The sequence below is a fragment of the Macrosteles quadrilineatus genome, unplaced genomic scaffold (genome assembly GCF_028750875.1).
Source record: "Macrosteles quadrilineatus isolate MER2022 unplaced genomic scaffold, UCM_ALF_1.0 Scaffold_8__2_contigs__length_117827958, whole genome shotgun sequence".
In the NCBI taxonomy this organism is placed as follows: Eukaryota; Metazoa; Arthropoda; class Insecta; order Hemiptera; family Cicadellidae; genus Macrosteles; species Macrosteles quadrilineatus.
Window position 1 is genome coordinate 61,946,922 of NW_026542601.1, and position 16,567 is coordinate 61,963,488.

Here is a 16,567-nt window from a genome sequence, read left to right on the forward strand (position 1 = left end):
GGATTGCTGAGAGAATACATTCTGGCCGTCAGAAAATACAAAACGATGGTAAACGTGTACGTCTCGGTTAGAGAGACGTTATAGGGAGACATTGGTTTATGGGTTTAAAACAGTTAATGAATAACAAATTAAATTTATAAAAAAATACTCTTATAATTAGTTTATATCTCCTTGATTTTGTACATCTATGTATCTTCAATCAACGCAAATATGATTAAACATATTTTCAATCCTGATAATCTTTCCTACAGTGTAAATGTCAATCAATCAAAATTGATCAAAATTAATATCTTTAAAATCCGTTTAGTTTCCAATCTTTATTCAATGCCCGTAACCGCAACTATAGGATTTCCCAATACTTCTAAATTCCCCATTCCAAAATTAACTTCTTGTTTAATTTCTAATAACTTACGATATCGTTTTTGTAAGTTGACAAACACTAACTGCAAACAGTGTTCTATACAACTGAAATCGAACAGTACTCTCTTCATTTTGACAACTCTGAATTGTGAATTTCCCTCAAACAGATATCATTTGCGTAACTCGGAACACTAACCATGTCTTCTCCATGGGTAAACCGGGATTGCGCCAGTTATGTGAGGGTTAAAGAGGGTCAGCCTGGCACGCACCGGAATTGCGCCAACGTTACCCCAGGTAGCCGGGTAAACAAGTGGAGGATGAAATTTAACCTAACCTAACCCGATAATGAAGTGATGAACTAAAGTTGAACCTGTTGAACTTGAATTATTTTCTGAACTTCAAGAAATGCCGCATTGGCGCATTGACGGTGGGGGTAGATTATGGGGGGTAGATTTGGTAGTAGTGCTTTGCCGGTGTCTACCTGGCCCTAGTGGCACATTCCCGGTGGACCGATCTCCACCTATCCACAGCGGGATTGGGTTTAAGAATGATGGGGACAAGGAAATTCACCTACATATTGCTTTGCTACCTGTGAACATTTCTCTGTATTTAACTACCACCACTTCCCATAATCACCTCCTCACGACTAGTGTCTCCAGGCCAGCTTTCTACAGTTGTGCAAGACTATCTTATCATCCTCATAATTTGCTGCTAATCACCAGTAAAAGAGACGTGGTTCCAACAAGCTTCCCTGAGAAACACCAGCCTTGTGACTCCACAACTATTATGTGGTCACTTCACTATCATAAGTATAAATGAAGGATTTACCGGGGTTTTGCAAATATTGTATTACATTATAGATTATCATTGTTCACAAATAGTACAAATCAAACTACAACCAGACCCCACATTCCCGACTTTTGTTGGATTCGGTTTTATCCAAGAATTGAACTGGTTTTAATAAATGCAATATTATTCACTGTGTTCCAATTTTGAATCTAAAAAAAATTTGAAATGTTGGATTTTTGCAAGCATGAAGGATAATTTACGTAAAAATAATCCCAAAAGCATGAAACATAGACCTTGTATGATTTGTCATGAATAGTATGAATAAATGCATTAGTCCTTGCAATTTGACCACACATGTTTATTTAAAAGTGGAATAGGTCGCATGATAATAAAGACATGTTTACTGAATTCAGAGTCAACAAAAACAGATGAAATCCACGAGTTAAATAAAGTCCACAAATCCACTTCAAGTCCAAAACACCTCGGGGCCAAACTAGGTTAACGACGGGGCCAAGGGCGGCTGATTACAGATTCTCTGACACCATTGTTGGCAACAATTAAAACCTCATTGTTGCCTCAGCCAATCAGAGTTGAGGGTGTTTATATGACGCCGTGGGAGACGTCTGTTGGATATCCTCTGCATATCTATGAGATGCACGACGACATCGTGAGAGCGGTTACGACACTTCCGGTAGTTTAGGAGGTTTGTTGTGTTTAAAGAAGACTGAGGTTTTGAAACCCCAACTTCGCAGGCTGGATGTTACGAAAGATTAGAGTAAGGCCATTTTTTAGATGGTGTTAGTGTACATTTTGTTAGGATTACTTATTTTGGTCAATACAGGGGAGTAAACACCAAGTTTAAGTTAATCACGTAAATCTCACCTAACGATAAATTAAAATGCTTTTTTTATACACAATTTGTAAAACGATAGCAAATACAGTAAAGTGAAGAGGAGGCACCAAGATGTTAACGAAATTCCATTTCACAACTGCTGCTCGAGGATTGAGTAAAAATAGTATAGAATCTTCTACTATGCTGTATTATAACCACTATCGAGTTTGCAAAACATATCTCGTTGATTTTTTTTCTCCAATGGCCTACATGGAACCTCCACACACCGGTGGCATTGTAATGATATCCGTCACAGCCTTAACAACCACAACCTGTTGTCGAGGAAGGAGATCCAAGAGATTGAGATGGCCGTGACATTTGTAGGACCTGCCAGACCATCTTGCATTCGCAATCATGCTATGCAGTTGTATAAATCACTCGTCACAATTCTCTAATAAAAAATAAACCTTAACTTGGCGGGTTAGTATGCAGCAGATGTCTAGAATAATTGTTGTATTTAAATAATATTTCTTTAATATTGTTGTTAAATTTTTTAGTAGTTATACAACAGTTAGTATGGCGTTAATTTCTCTTTCACTAAGTAAACATATTAGAATTTAAAACGGCATTGTGATAAAATCATAAATATGAGATTCAATTTTTTCACTCTCTTCATCTATACACAGTACGATCAACGTGTCTTTGTACGTAATTAACAAAGGAAAATACAATACTAATTGTCTTAGTATATTTAAATAAATGCAGCAGAAATCAGACATGCATAGGCCTTTGCACAAATGTAGTTTTAATGTTGATGTTTGTATGTCACGCGCAGATGTATAACCTGTTTGAAATATTATAGCGAAAATTAATGTAATTGAGTTAACAGTCATGACTGGAAAATTGATCATTGATATCGAGTTCATTGGAATTGTAGTCACCGTTCTTTTAGTTACCTGTTTAGATATTTCCTAAACATTCAACTCCAAGGTGAAGCCCAAAGGAGGTATGTCGAACCCTGTTCCTATAACCGCAGGCTGTTTTGCAATTCTGCAATTATTTGACACAATCTCTCAGTTTAGAAGTTGACCTTTGCCGCGGCGCTGTCTCAGTGCTCTCATTTTGCGCCAAAACTACAGCAGACGGGTTTGAGATTACGCAACACGTCTGCCGGTCAGCTGTTTGTGGCGATCTGACAGCTGATGTTCTTACACATGGTACGCTAAACTGACAGATTTATAATAAACTAGCTGTACCCGCGGGCTTCGCCCCGTTTAACTTCATAAGTATTCGCATGGCTCATTCACGTCCTGGTTGAAGTTCGTTCGCTACGCTCACTCACCTTTTGGTTGGAAATTAGCTGTTGTCATAAATAAAAAAAGAAATTAATAGTGCTGCACCCTGTTGGTAATCCTTGTAACTTTTATGCTGTTGAACATCATAGAACAGAACCAACTTGTTTAATTGAGACAGCTGTTAAGATTCATTAATTCCTTTTAAATATGAAAAATCATAAGATTAACATGGGGAACTACAGAGCCACTGGGGCGGAGCCCGAAAGTGTTTTTGAGATAAGAATATGCTTTAATGTTAATCGGGAATGTGAGCTATCAGCATGCCAAATTTCAGCCCAATGCGTCCAGTAGTTTATGCGTGATTGAGCAACACACACACAAACATACACACAAACTCACAAACTTTCAGATTTATAATATTAGTAAGATGCTTCAATTTTGAGATGTTAAAATTAATATTGAGATTTCCTATAATTAATTGGAAATGGATGTAGTTGTTAATTTATTTAGCCAAATGGCAACATTGTTTGTTGAACACAAAATCTTATATGTCCTTTACATCGATATTTCTGAACTGTTATATTTCTGATAACTGATATTTCTGAAATATTTCTTACAGGGTAACAATTTAAATTTAGCTCTCATTTGTACAGTGCAGGCAATGCTTATAAAATGCCTCCAGAATTTGTTAATTAAATACAAGCCAATCAAATAAAGAAAGTAAATCAAAGAAACGGCTTATAACACTTAAAGATATATTTGCGCTCATACTGTTACTCACAAGACGGTAAATATACAAACAAGATGGTAAGTGGTGATCGATTTCGATTGGACACTCCATTCATCATCAGATCCAATAGGCGAATGTATTGGGTCTGATGATGATTGGAGTGTCCAATCGAAATCGATCACCACTTACCATCTTTTTTGGTATATTTACCGTCTTGTGAGTAACAGTAAAAGCGTTAATATATTTTTTAAGTGTTATAAGGTGTTTCTTTTATTTACTTTCCGTAAATTTAATAACACGTACATTAAGTTATTTAATCAAGAAGTTATTCAATCAAATATAAACAAAAACACTGAAATTGGTGATTGTAACACAGATGTTCGATATCAAAGCAGTTAATTGTGAACAAATATTCACGTTATTATAAAATTCATGCAAAAATATTGTTTACAATGAAGATTAAATGGTTTCCAACAGATGGAAAATGAATCGAGTTTAACAAAAATGTTTTATAGGACTAAGTCCTTGAAAGAAAAACTGCTGTGAAACATCTGTTTCCAGACAAACATGGCTGCTGTCGAGAACCAGTTGATTGTTTTAGGTTAGGTCGACAAGTTCAGACGAACCAGTGTCCAGTTCTTCAGTTGCGTAATGTGAAGAGACCAGACCGCTGTCTCAACGATGTTTCAAAACATCCGATCAAAACTGGTTCACCTAAAACTGTGTTCAAAACGAGGATCTTTAATTTCTCGTCAACCGGTTTGGGAAGGTTTTTGTAGCATACGTTTGTTTTTTCCTAAAAAGTATTACTGTTTCATAACATTTTTTACTTTTGACTAATAAAGACATAAAGACTTTTTATAATACCAAATCACTTGTTCTTTTACTTAATTTGAGCAAACAAACGGTTGAATATCAACCAAACCTCTAAGGCCTTACAATTGAGGGACAACAATGCTCAATTACGATTCAAAACTGTGTTTCCATTCCAGAGATGAATTCAAATCAACCAGACGTATGAGCACATCCGAGACTGAACGTGGAAGAATGTGTCACTTTCTAGAGTTTGTGGAGTCTGAAGACGTGCCACGGTAAAACTTGACGTTAGAATCTCATGTATTGCTTGCTGAAGCCTTTAACTCGCTACTTTTTATTGTTATGTAGTTAAGCCAGAATTGATCTAAATGCTACAAATTACATAGGATACTTTTTATGACATTGGTCGGCAATAACATCGCAACATAATCATACAGTGTGCACTAACATTTATTGTAAAGCACATAATATTCTAGTGATATTAATATTTTGGTCGTTAACTGAAGAGGCTCTTTTCTACAAAAACTTGCATACTGTTATTTTAATAATATTTGCTTTTTTCGATGACGTCCTCACGTGCATGTAGCTCACAGCTGAACAATGAAGTGTGAGGATTGGGGTTGACTTATCAGGACACTGAGAAATCATCTCTGGAAACCAGTCAATGTAGACATTTCGTAATCTAAATACTATATTTAAGGAGCTATTTACGACTTATAAATGTTCGCTTGGCTTACTAACATTTCTCTTTGGATTCAAGGACTTTCAGTTCATTGACTGAGGCCTCAATAGACTTGTGGATTTGTATTCAAGTCGTGGATGCTTTCACAAGAAGCGCGTGCGAGCTTGATAATCATTTGCGAGAGTGCGAAATTCGCCCCTGACAGTTCGCGAAGTAGACTGTTTTGAGATCTTAGAAATTTGTTTGAACAGTATGACTGATGCGAATTTGATATAAGAACATTAAGGTTTTAGAACAAACGCACGTACGTCTATAACATTCGAGACAACATATTCAAAACTATAACTAAAAAATACTTAGATCAACGAAGTCATCTTTACTGTATGATACATCTAATTCTGACATATTATCAGGATTCACCTTTGCCTCATCGTATATTAAGGCAAGGAGAAAGGCGACGAAGGAGAAGAACCAGAAGGCACTTGTTGTGCGGCATCTCACCGGACTCTCTCTCCTTCTCAACCGGTTCTCGAGAAGAGCGAGAGTGAGTTGTGTGTTTACAGAGACCTACAAGTGTCGACCTTCAGGGTGTGTCCATTATATACGAAAATCGGAATAAAATCAAGAAAAATATTAATTCCTTCCTGTGCTGATTCAAGTATTCATGTGTCGACTCTTGAAAACATCGAATTAAGAGATCATTGAATGGATACAATTTGGCCGTGAAAGCTGTTCTTAAATTGACCTTTTACTACATTAAGCTAACCATTTCAACACCTAAAAGGTTGTTCATAAGTACTTATTATTGCAGCCTATTTGTACAGTATATAAATGATTTGATACGGATCGCCAAGAGTTTCAACTATGTTAAATTTATCTGCTTGTTATATACCAAATAATACCTTTATTTGGGTAAAGGGTGCTTGCTTGAACTCTTTATAAGTGAAGTTATACAGTGCTGTCAACTAGAAAAATGACTTTGGTGGAATGCAAAATATAACTAACTAATATAACCAGTCAAACTAGTGCTCACGTTAAGAATAAAGCTAGTGAAAATTGCATGAAAAGCACTTGGGTTTGTCGGCACATTGAAGTACCAAGTATCAAGATAATAGCTTAAAATATCTGAATCTTGGTTTTGTAACTGTGATATTTTCAATTTCTACCATTATCACACTATCTATTTATAGGATAGTTTAAAACAACAAGAGAATAGATTACCTTCAAACTTTCAAAGTATTAATCGTTCAATTCTCGTACCTGAAACATAAAGAACACAGATTAGTAAAACCGTAGGTAAAGGATAAACTATTGTTTCTTATATTCCTTATATCTTATATCAACTATATCCGGTTTTAAATTAATATATAATTTACTAGATCTGTATTTTTAAGACTTAGTTCCTACTGGCACCAGTATTTAGAACATGCTATATGAGTAGGTTTTATTTGAGATTTTTTAGTATATGTTTTAAAAATGTTTTTTAAAAATATATCTTTTGTATTCATATTTTCAAAGATATGTATACAAAAAATAGTTTTTTGATGTGTTAATTTAAGTCTCATTTATATGTGTTTGGACACAACTTCAGTTGCTGTCAATGTATGTTAAACTGATTTTTTTTATGTGTTATATACATGTAGGTTAGGTCTTTGCATGAGACTGTCATTAGGGTTTCTGTAAACGTGTACGTTTAGGTCGTGATTGTATATAAGTTTGTCCGTGTATAAAAAAAGTGTTGTGTATGTGTAGTTTCTGTCTGTCAAATTGGTTGTCTATGTGCAGCTTTTGTCTTGTATATGTGAAGTTTGTGTTTGAATACAATTGTTTCTGTTAGAGTGTTTCTGTATCTGTGTAGGTTGTGTCTGTATACAAATGCTTCTGTTCAAGTGTTTCTGTATGCGTGTAGGTTGTTTCTGTATACAAAAGTTTCTGTCAGAGTGTTTCTGTATCTGTGTAGGTTGTGTCTGTACACAAATGTTTCTGTATTTGTGTAGGTTGTGTCGGTATACAAGTGTTTCTGTATCTGTGTAGGTTGTGTCGGTATACAAGTGTTTCTGTATCTGTGTAGGTTGTGTCGGTATACAAGTGTTTCTGTATCTGTGTAGGTTGTGTCGGTATACAAGTGTTTCTGTATCTGTGTAGGTTGTGTCTGTATGCAAGTTTTTCTCTCAGAGTGTTTCTGTATCCGTGTAGGTTGTGTATGTATACAAGTCAAGTGTTTCTGTCAGAGTGTTTCTGTATCTCTGTGGGTTGTGTCTATATACACAAATCTTTCTGTATTTGCGTGGGTTGTGTCTGTATACACAAATGTTTCTGTATCTGTGTAGGTTTTGTCTGTATGCAAGTGTTTCCCTCAGAGTGTTTCTGTATCCGTGTAGGTTGTGTATGTATAAAAGTCAAGTGTTTCTGTCAGAGTGTTTCTGTATCTGCGTCGGTTGTGTCTGTATACACACATATGTCTGTATCTGTGTAGGTACACAAGTGTTTCTGTATCTGTGTAGGTTGTGTCTGTAGAGTGTTTGTGTAGGTGAATGCGTGGAGCGAAACAGTTCAAGGTCGACCGTAATGAGTTTGCGGTCCACGTCTACAATTACTAGAGTAGAGCGAGAGCGCGAGGAGAGGAAATTAGCACTTCTAAACACCACATTCACTCTCCACCCAAACCAGATAATTGGTCATAGAAAATAAATACATAGAAACAGCTAAATAGTATAGCAGGCATACTACACAAACTGATTAAATATCACTTTTGAATACTTCACGTGCTTCTGTATTTGACGATGGCAATTTAATGTGAATTTCATCTTCAATGGGTTTGATAGGTATTCATATTTAGAGCTATTACTGTATTTGGTTACACATAAAATATGTAATTGGGGTTCTTAGGGTGATGTAGGCTACTTAAAAATGATGTACAGCAAATTTACTCAATAAGTTATTACAGTACCATATTCTAAATTAAAAAGTACATGCGCCAACAAAAGGTTATGTAAATTCTATTGTTATTGATTTCTTCCCAAAATATCCAACACTTTGAAACCATAGCCAACTATGCCAAAATTATATAATTATAATATAATATATAGTCAGAATGACATCGTGTGTGGCATGAAGAAAGTAGACCATAGGCACTTGTAGGCATCTCACCACAATAAGTAGTGCTTGCCCTTTAATAAGTGCCCGGGTTCCTTCTGGATTATTAAACGCGGAATGAACGATTTAAAAACACTTGAGAAAATCTTGTGTGACGACTCCACCAGATTCACTTTCCCAGGACACCACGACAGGTAGGAAGAGTTTATGATAGACTTTGCTGACAGGTCAAGGCGACTGGGTTCAAAGGTCGCGACTTCAGTTCGTCCCACCGTACAGGTCTCCACTCTACAGCTATGAGCGACGTACCCAGCAGGTATTTTGGAAAGCAAGACTAACGTTGAATCGTGGAAGGATGTAAAGGTTGATATCTACTATAAGAAATGTCTGTGCTTGTCACATGCGGCACAACCAAAATGGCTCCAACAAGCAAGGAAATGTGTGGGAATAAATCTAGTGAAAAGCACTTCCATCAGCTGGGTTAGAATGAAAACAATAATCCAACTAACTACTATCTATTGCAACCTTTTTGTAGATGGCTATTGCCAACAGTTTTTGTACATACTATAGTCAATTGTATTGTAGATTCAGTTGCCAACAGTGTTTGTAGATTCTATAGCGAATTGTATTCGTAGACGCTATTGCCGCTATTGCCAAGAGTATTTGTAAATTCTATTGCCGCATGTCTTTGAAGATTCCTTCAATGTCCTCCTCCTCTAATAAAGTTTTGTACATAGTCGAGAGCCTGTAAAGTTTGTCTGTCTTGTGAGAGAACACACATTTACCTCAGCCACACGTATGATTAAATACTCTAAACTGAGCCATGTTTCCTATAGTTGAAATGTGTTATGCTGCTCTTAAATTATTCCCATTAATTCTTCTCTTATTTTATACATTTTTGTCGTACAAGAAATTTCATACAGTCTTAATATAGGTTTAACGTGGATCCAGAAACACCTTGTAATATTTAGCGGTCGAAAGAGCTCTTAGCAGTCAGAAAGGCCTTACATTCTGCACTTAGGTAATCAAAAATAGTGTTATAGAATGAGCATGGTTCTGCTGCTTGGATTTCGTATTTTTAATATCTCATAATACAAAAAATATGAAAAAAATATCCTTCCATACATTCCAAACACTTATAACAAAAGAGGTTTCACCTTCATATTCCGTAAAGGATTGTGAACTACAGTATGTAGGACCTTTTGTTATCTCTCACAAAACGTTCACTTCTTCCTTTTCCATCATTGCTTAGACTATATGTAACAAATGGTTTTAAAAACAGCAATACGTTCATAATGATGCAACTACACTTGTGTTTCCTACATAATTTCCAAACTCTTTTTGTCACCCTTCCCTTTCACCTAATTTGGTTACTACACCATACTCAGCACACTGCCATTTTATTAAGTCAACAAAACCTGAAGCGCGTGCGTGCACTTACGATAATAATCGACAGAAAAAATTAACAATGCGAGCATGTTCGAGGGTTGCCGAAGAGACCCGAGGCTGAGCGAAGACGTTGGCATCGATTTGAGCTTTCTCTCAGCAAAAAATTCTATACCTTACTCAGTCCATTGTTATCACAACATAATTTTGACTGTCGGGTTACTCTAAAGAATTTAGTTTTGCGTACTTGTTTGTTTTATATTTTAAAATTTAATTACGAAACATATAAATTATTTAAATATTCAATAGATTCAGCTAAGTGGTTGTTATTTAGTTAGCTATTTTAACCTATCTTGCCTACAGAGATGGGTTCACAAAAATGACTTTCGTTGTACGTACTATTGTGGATTATTATTCTATCTGAACATACTTAGGAAAGTATGGAATTATCTTACTATTATCTTAAGTTATCATGGCTGGGTAGCGCTGTGGATAGTACTTGTCTGGTAACTATACTGATAAGATCGCCTGTTCAATCCTGCGAAAATACATTAGTTTTTTGATGGTTCGAAACTGGGTGGGCCAAACTGTCATTAATCATTGGTATTTTCATAAAATTGTTGTATCTAAAGAACCAGGTGAACTTAGACAGTAACAAAGCTGTCATCTTATTCATTCAATCAACATTCATACCTAGTGAGGTATAATGATAAGTGTGTCTTCGCCTTAAAATGAACACTCTAGTGTTTCACCGTTTTTAAATTTTAAAACCTACTCCAATAAACGTCGCTGTCTGCTGAATGTAGAACGCACAGTAACCGCTGTGGGGCAGGGCGCGCCGTCCTTGGGTCTGCTCCACTTACCGTCTAGGAAGCGGACATCTACACGGCGCGGCGCATGCGTACAACTCGAGCGCCTGATGACGAGTGGTGTAGGCCAATCGAAACGCCAGGTACAGTATTACGATGGGACAGTTTGCGAATGACTGCAATCATTTCGTTACTTCGATGTTTACATAGGCTAGTTGAACTGGAATAATTTGGCAACATTTGTAATATTAGTGATAGTAAATACCTAAAAATTGTTGGAAAACTAAAAAAGGCAGAGTAGTGAAAATCAAGCTCCTGTAGTTATCTAGTTCAAATAAAATGACCATAATCTACATTCTCGTTTTGGTAGATATACGAGTAAGGCAACTTAGCATACAATGGGATTCAGATTATTACCTATTGTTTCAACCATGCTGATTTACTGTCGAAAATGCAGAGCGTGCTTTAAACGGGAACAATGTGAAAGGTCAGTTTGGCTCAATGACACGAAATGATGATTTCATAAGAACTTTAACATAAACAATGAGTAAAGATATTATTTAATTTATTTTAAATTGTTATATCTACATCACTGCCATCTAGAGATGTTGGGCATACAGTTAAAACATTTCAGAGACTTTTGTAATAATACCAACAACCCAGCATTTATAATTATGAACTAGAATATTTAGAATCCAACTAAGAAACAAATAATATATATAATTAATTATCGTAGTCTTATAATCAATTCATTTAGTTTTTTTTTACTGTTTGAATATAAGTATTACGGCAAAACACAGAAGAAGTTTGTTTTGTAGATCGATATGTATTCAAAAGAAAATAAATATGAATCAATAACAATAGCTAAGTATAGATTTACTAAGCGCATTTATTATATTTAGTGAGTATCAAAGCTGTACTGATATCTAGTATATCTAATATGTTGCAAAGCCTAAAGATATCACCACGGAATTCTCCTTGTAAAAACTTAAAATTTAGACCGGTGTTGTTACCTCATAACGAAATTCTTCGTTGAAATACTTGTTTTTGTTTTGCGGTCTTGCAGATCTTAGAGTGGGATGATTCATATTATCCAAGGTCAAACCGTGGCCCTCTCTAATTAGTCAAACTGATACGGACATCAGCAAGGTTTCATAAGGCTATTCTCTCAAATGAACTCTTCTGTGGCTAGGGATTTTCATGTTCATTCGAATATCCTATATTTATATAATATGAGTAAAGCTTGAATACTTGTTACCTCGGAATCGGCACAAAGGAACATGGTTATACTTACTAGCTGAATTCTGCACCGTTTCGGTGATTTGATTAAATCTTTTAATTATTTTGCCTTGGTCCATTCAAGTTTTAACGCTCGTTGATATAATTCTCTTTGGATGCTGACGATCCAATCTACAAGGACTAACTAAAGTGTTTTGTCCAAAGAAAAGGAGTTGAGTAAACGTTTTATGAAATGAACTATTTAGTCTTCTTACAATGATAGTTGATGATTAGCTCAAATATGCTATGGTTTAAATTGAGTTGTCTATTATTATTGAGTTGTTTATTATTTTACTTTGAGTAAAAGTTGGTGTGTAGGAATGGAAATGGTATTTACAAAAGCACGGCTATTGCAATGGCTCAATGGAAAGTTATTTTTCATCCCAAAACTGGTTACAAATTTACATTTCAACTAACAGAAGACCGTGAAAGTTTATACATGATTTAAGGTTAAATTAAAGTTAAAATTGTATATATTACATACAACTAGAACCATTTTAACTGACTTATGTAACTTAAACGATTAAAGACGTGAAAAATGGTTCACACCAGCTTGCTCTAAGAAAACCAAGGAGTCAACTTGAGACTTTTTTGAAAGTCCAATCGATAGAGCAATCGAAGCATATCCCAGATTTGGTGAGTGGGGGCGGAGGCGAGCAATTGTGAAGGGGCCACTCCTAGAGGATTGTTGACCTTGGTGAGTGTTGTGGGTGATACGCCCTGCTGGTGCCTTGGTCAACGACTTCGTCCTGGGCGGGACATGGAGTGCAGAGATGCAGAGGAATCGTACAAGGAAGCTTTGTATCCAAGGGAAGTTAAAGATTTTAGACTGTCAAATAAAAAAAAAAAAACGTGAAATCGCGAAACACAAATAAAAGTTAGGAGAAATGCAGTTTCCGGATGATTGCTCACAAAGATCTTGAGAGGATGTAAGAACCTGATTTCCTACCCTAATTTGTCAAAGTATGGCTGAGCCGTAGGCTGCGTTTCCACTTCGGGATATACGTATTTTCGGTGACAAATTTACAGTTTCTACAATTCTATAATAGAAGACTTGTCTGATTCTGGGCTACGATTATTTCTCCAAGAGTAAAAAATAAGCGGAGGAAGGATGAGAAAAGAAGATATACGTAAAAGGACTGATCATTAGATTTAGTAATAGTTTACACATTATTGTTGGTCTCTGAGTTATTGTGGTCAAAAATGTTGTAACTTGTTGACTGTTGAAGATTCATGGGTCGGCCAAGTTCTTCTATGGAAGTGATTAGGGGAAAGAAATCATGTGTTGACTCGTTGACTCATACTTACTTTAAGTGTATATTAATAAATCTCCAAGAATCGTGACTGTCAAAATGACTAATAACCTTATAATAAACACGCCTTAAGAAGGTTGATATCTTTGATAGCGTTGTTGAAAACTTAACAGCCGTCTTTAAAAATCTACGACCCACACGTAAAATTATATGTTTCTGTACATCTTTATCCTTTTTACCAAAATACGAATTGGTGCCAATACCAGTCTATTTTTGGATACAAATCTACAATCTAGATTTGATCAAACATCTTTTGCCTGTTGAGTAAACCAAATTGTAATTGAATCGAATTGGTAAAAAAATGTCCGTGGTTCATGAAAAATATCCTTTCTTTAAACAAATAGTCCTTTCTTTGACTAGAAACACCTCTATATACTTAAATCCATCAGGTGAAGTTCTTTCCAACCACATGGCACATTGAAATCTTGCTGACTAGCATAATGTGTTGGCATTTCTGTATTACACAAGACATTCCGTGACGTTAGCGGGAATATCAACAGACCGAGGATCCTGCATGCAGGAGGATTCCTGTAAAAGCTGAACAGAACTATTAGAGCGAAACTTGTTAGTTCATCGCAGAAACACAACCGGATCAATTAGACTATACTCACGTGTTCATGATCAATAGTCTGTTAATCCAGTGTTTTTAATGGTTTCTTGAACTTCTAGCAGTTCAAGCAGGTAAAATAATGCAATAAATTAAAGCTAAACCATCCTAGCTTCGGACAGGATAGTCTTATAAACCTTCAAGAAACCAATTAGCAGATACGAAGCTCTTAATGTAATATGCAAAAATATAGTAAACTAACTATGGAATGGAGTAAAAAGAAACCATTAATAAAAAACAGTACAATATTTGTATCTGAGGCTCTTTTCTCGTTGATTGGCCGATGAAAATGATCCAGTGGAGACGAAACTGAACACTAACAACGGCTTGGTTCACATAAATGATTGACGATAAAAAGCTGTAGAACATGAAACACCCTTGAACACTTCCAAATGGTTTCTAGTAGTCAAGTATCACCAGTTAACCGCTCCAAGCACAGCATTAAACCTTGATACCAACAACCTCTAAGGCAATTAAAAACTAGAATCATCATTACGATAGGTCAATGTCGATCCTTGGATTTCAACTGTAATAAGGCCTACTGAAACAGATGACTGTAGCAAACAATGGATCAGCTGTAGATATGATCAGCTGGTATAATCAGTTGTTAGCCGCCACAATCCCACAATGCCATGTGAACTGGCACGCAATCTCGCCTTGAACCTAACCTTTGACCTGGCCTAACCTCAACACGCATGTTAAACAGAAGTTGGTTTGCGTAGGTGAAGGATTTTTTCATATTCCATTTATATACTTCCATTTATAAACTGAGAATCATTGTGGTTAATTCTTGCCTGAAAACCACTCAGTGGAGTATGGTTTTACATTGTATAATTAACGATTGAGAACCACTTATTTATTTGTTGCCACGTATTTGCAGCTCGTGGAAAAATTAGGAAAGTAAAAAGCACGAATACTAGAAAAAAAGTAGAACCGAGGATAGTGTAGTACTGTATTGATAGTAGTTGTTAAGAGTTTAACAGTTGAACGAGAAGAATAAATATTATCGAGCCAATGAAAAATATGGTGTGACATGGCATACTTCCGAAAAATGATATAATAGAGTCGAAAGGTCAAATCATAAATAATACATAATGTAAGCATTAGGTTAGAAAAAAAATGGAAAGAGGTATTTATTAAAAAAATATAAAAGCGAGTCTATTTAGTAGTAAATTATCGTGGATCAAGAGTTATTATTATTATAATTTGCTGATCATTATATCTGCCAACCACATATGGAACGTACCATAACACCTGTCACTTTCTAGGCGGCCACTGAACCTGGTTGCCCAACAGTATATTGTTACAGCACTGTCTCGTAACTGACCACGTCGTTGCTGTGCTGTACCGTGCACCGGGACCGGCTACTTGTGTTGTACCCTGTACCGGTTTCTTACTTGAGCAGTCCCCTGTACTGGCTACTTATTTGTGCTGTACCGTGCACCGGGACCGGTTACTTAAATGTGCTGTAGTACCCTGTACCGGCTTCTTACTTGAGCAGTACCCTGTACTTGCTACTTACTTGTGCTGTACCGTGTACCAGCTAGGCCTACTTACTTGTGATGTACCCTGTACCGGCTTCTTACTTGAGCAGTACCCTGTACTGACTACTTATTTGTGCTGTACCCTGTACCGGTTTCTTACTTGAGCAGTACCCTGTACTGGCTACTTATTTGTGCTGTACCGTGTACCGGCTACTTACTTGAGCAGTACCCTGTACTGGCTACTTATTTGTGCTGTACCGTGTACCGGCTACTTACTTGTGCTGTACCCTGTACCGGCTTCTTACTTGAGCAGTACCCTGTACTGGCTACTTATTTGTGATGTACCGTGTACCGGCTACTTACTTGTGCTCCTGTGCTGTATCGTGTACCGGCTACTTCCTTGTGTTGTACCGTGCACCGACTTCTTCCTTGTGCTGTACCATGCACTGGCTATTTTATCGCTTTTGCATAGTTCACGCACCTTAACACGTTCGCTACTGCAATAGTACGAAATTTTCCATTCACATGGACCAGCGACGTACATATGCGACGGCCGGTTTCTACCCATAGACTGCCGTCGCATATATGCGACGGCTAGTCACATTAAAATAGACTGCCGACGCATATTTGCGTCGGGGTTCTAATGTTATTAAAATGTTTATATCTTTGTAGTGGTCTATTTGAAGGCACTGAATTCCCTGCAGTGGTCTACAGAGATGTCTGACGCACAACTGCGTCGCTTGGTCTGTGGATATGATGATTGGTGACGTCATATAATAGTAGGAAAAACTGGTCTTTACTTTTCTGCATCAGTGTATGTATGTATGCAGTATGTATGCTGCATTATCCTATGTAGCTTTTATATTTGTTCAGTTATAAACTGTTCTTGAATAATCTGTTTATTTTTTTACTTACTTTCACCTTAAAACACAAAAAAATGAGCCGTCGCATATATGCGACGTTTAGTCTATTTCAAGAAAACTATGATAATTTTCACTATTTTTTTCGCTGTAGACCGGGCGTCACAAATATGCGACATTACAAAAGGTTATAAAAAATACAAAAAAAAACCATTGTATCGTATTATTGT

The 16,567-nt window shown here is 36.3% G+C and overlaps 1 protein-coding gene across 2 annotated transcripts in view; it reads right to left on the minus strand.

The window, feature by feature from the left end:
- The window catches only part of LOC128999746 (probable chitinase 10), a 74,767-nt gene that overhangs the window by 25,240 nt on the left and 32,960 nt on the right, over positions 1–16,567 (minus strand). Inside the window, exon 2 of one of the 2 annotated variants that reach the window (XM_054426405.1) lies at positions 6,726–6,764. The exons of the other annotated variant lie outside the window; for it this stretch is intronic. The gene's annotated coding sequence lies outside the window, so the exon portion shown is untranslated. The remainder of the gene's footprint in view (positions 1–6,725; positions 6,765–16,567) is intronic. 2 annotated transcript variants of the gene reach the window in all.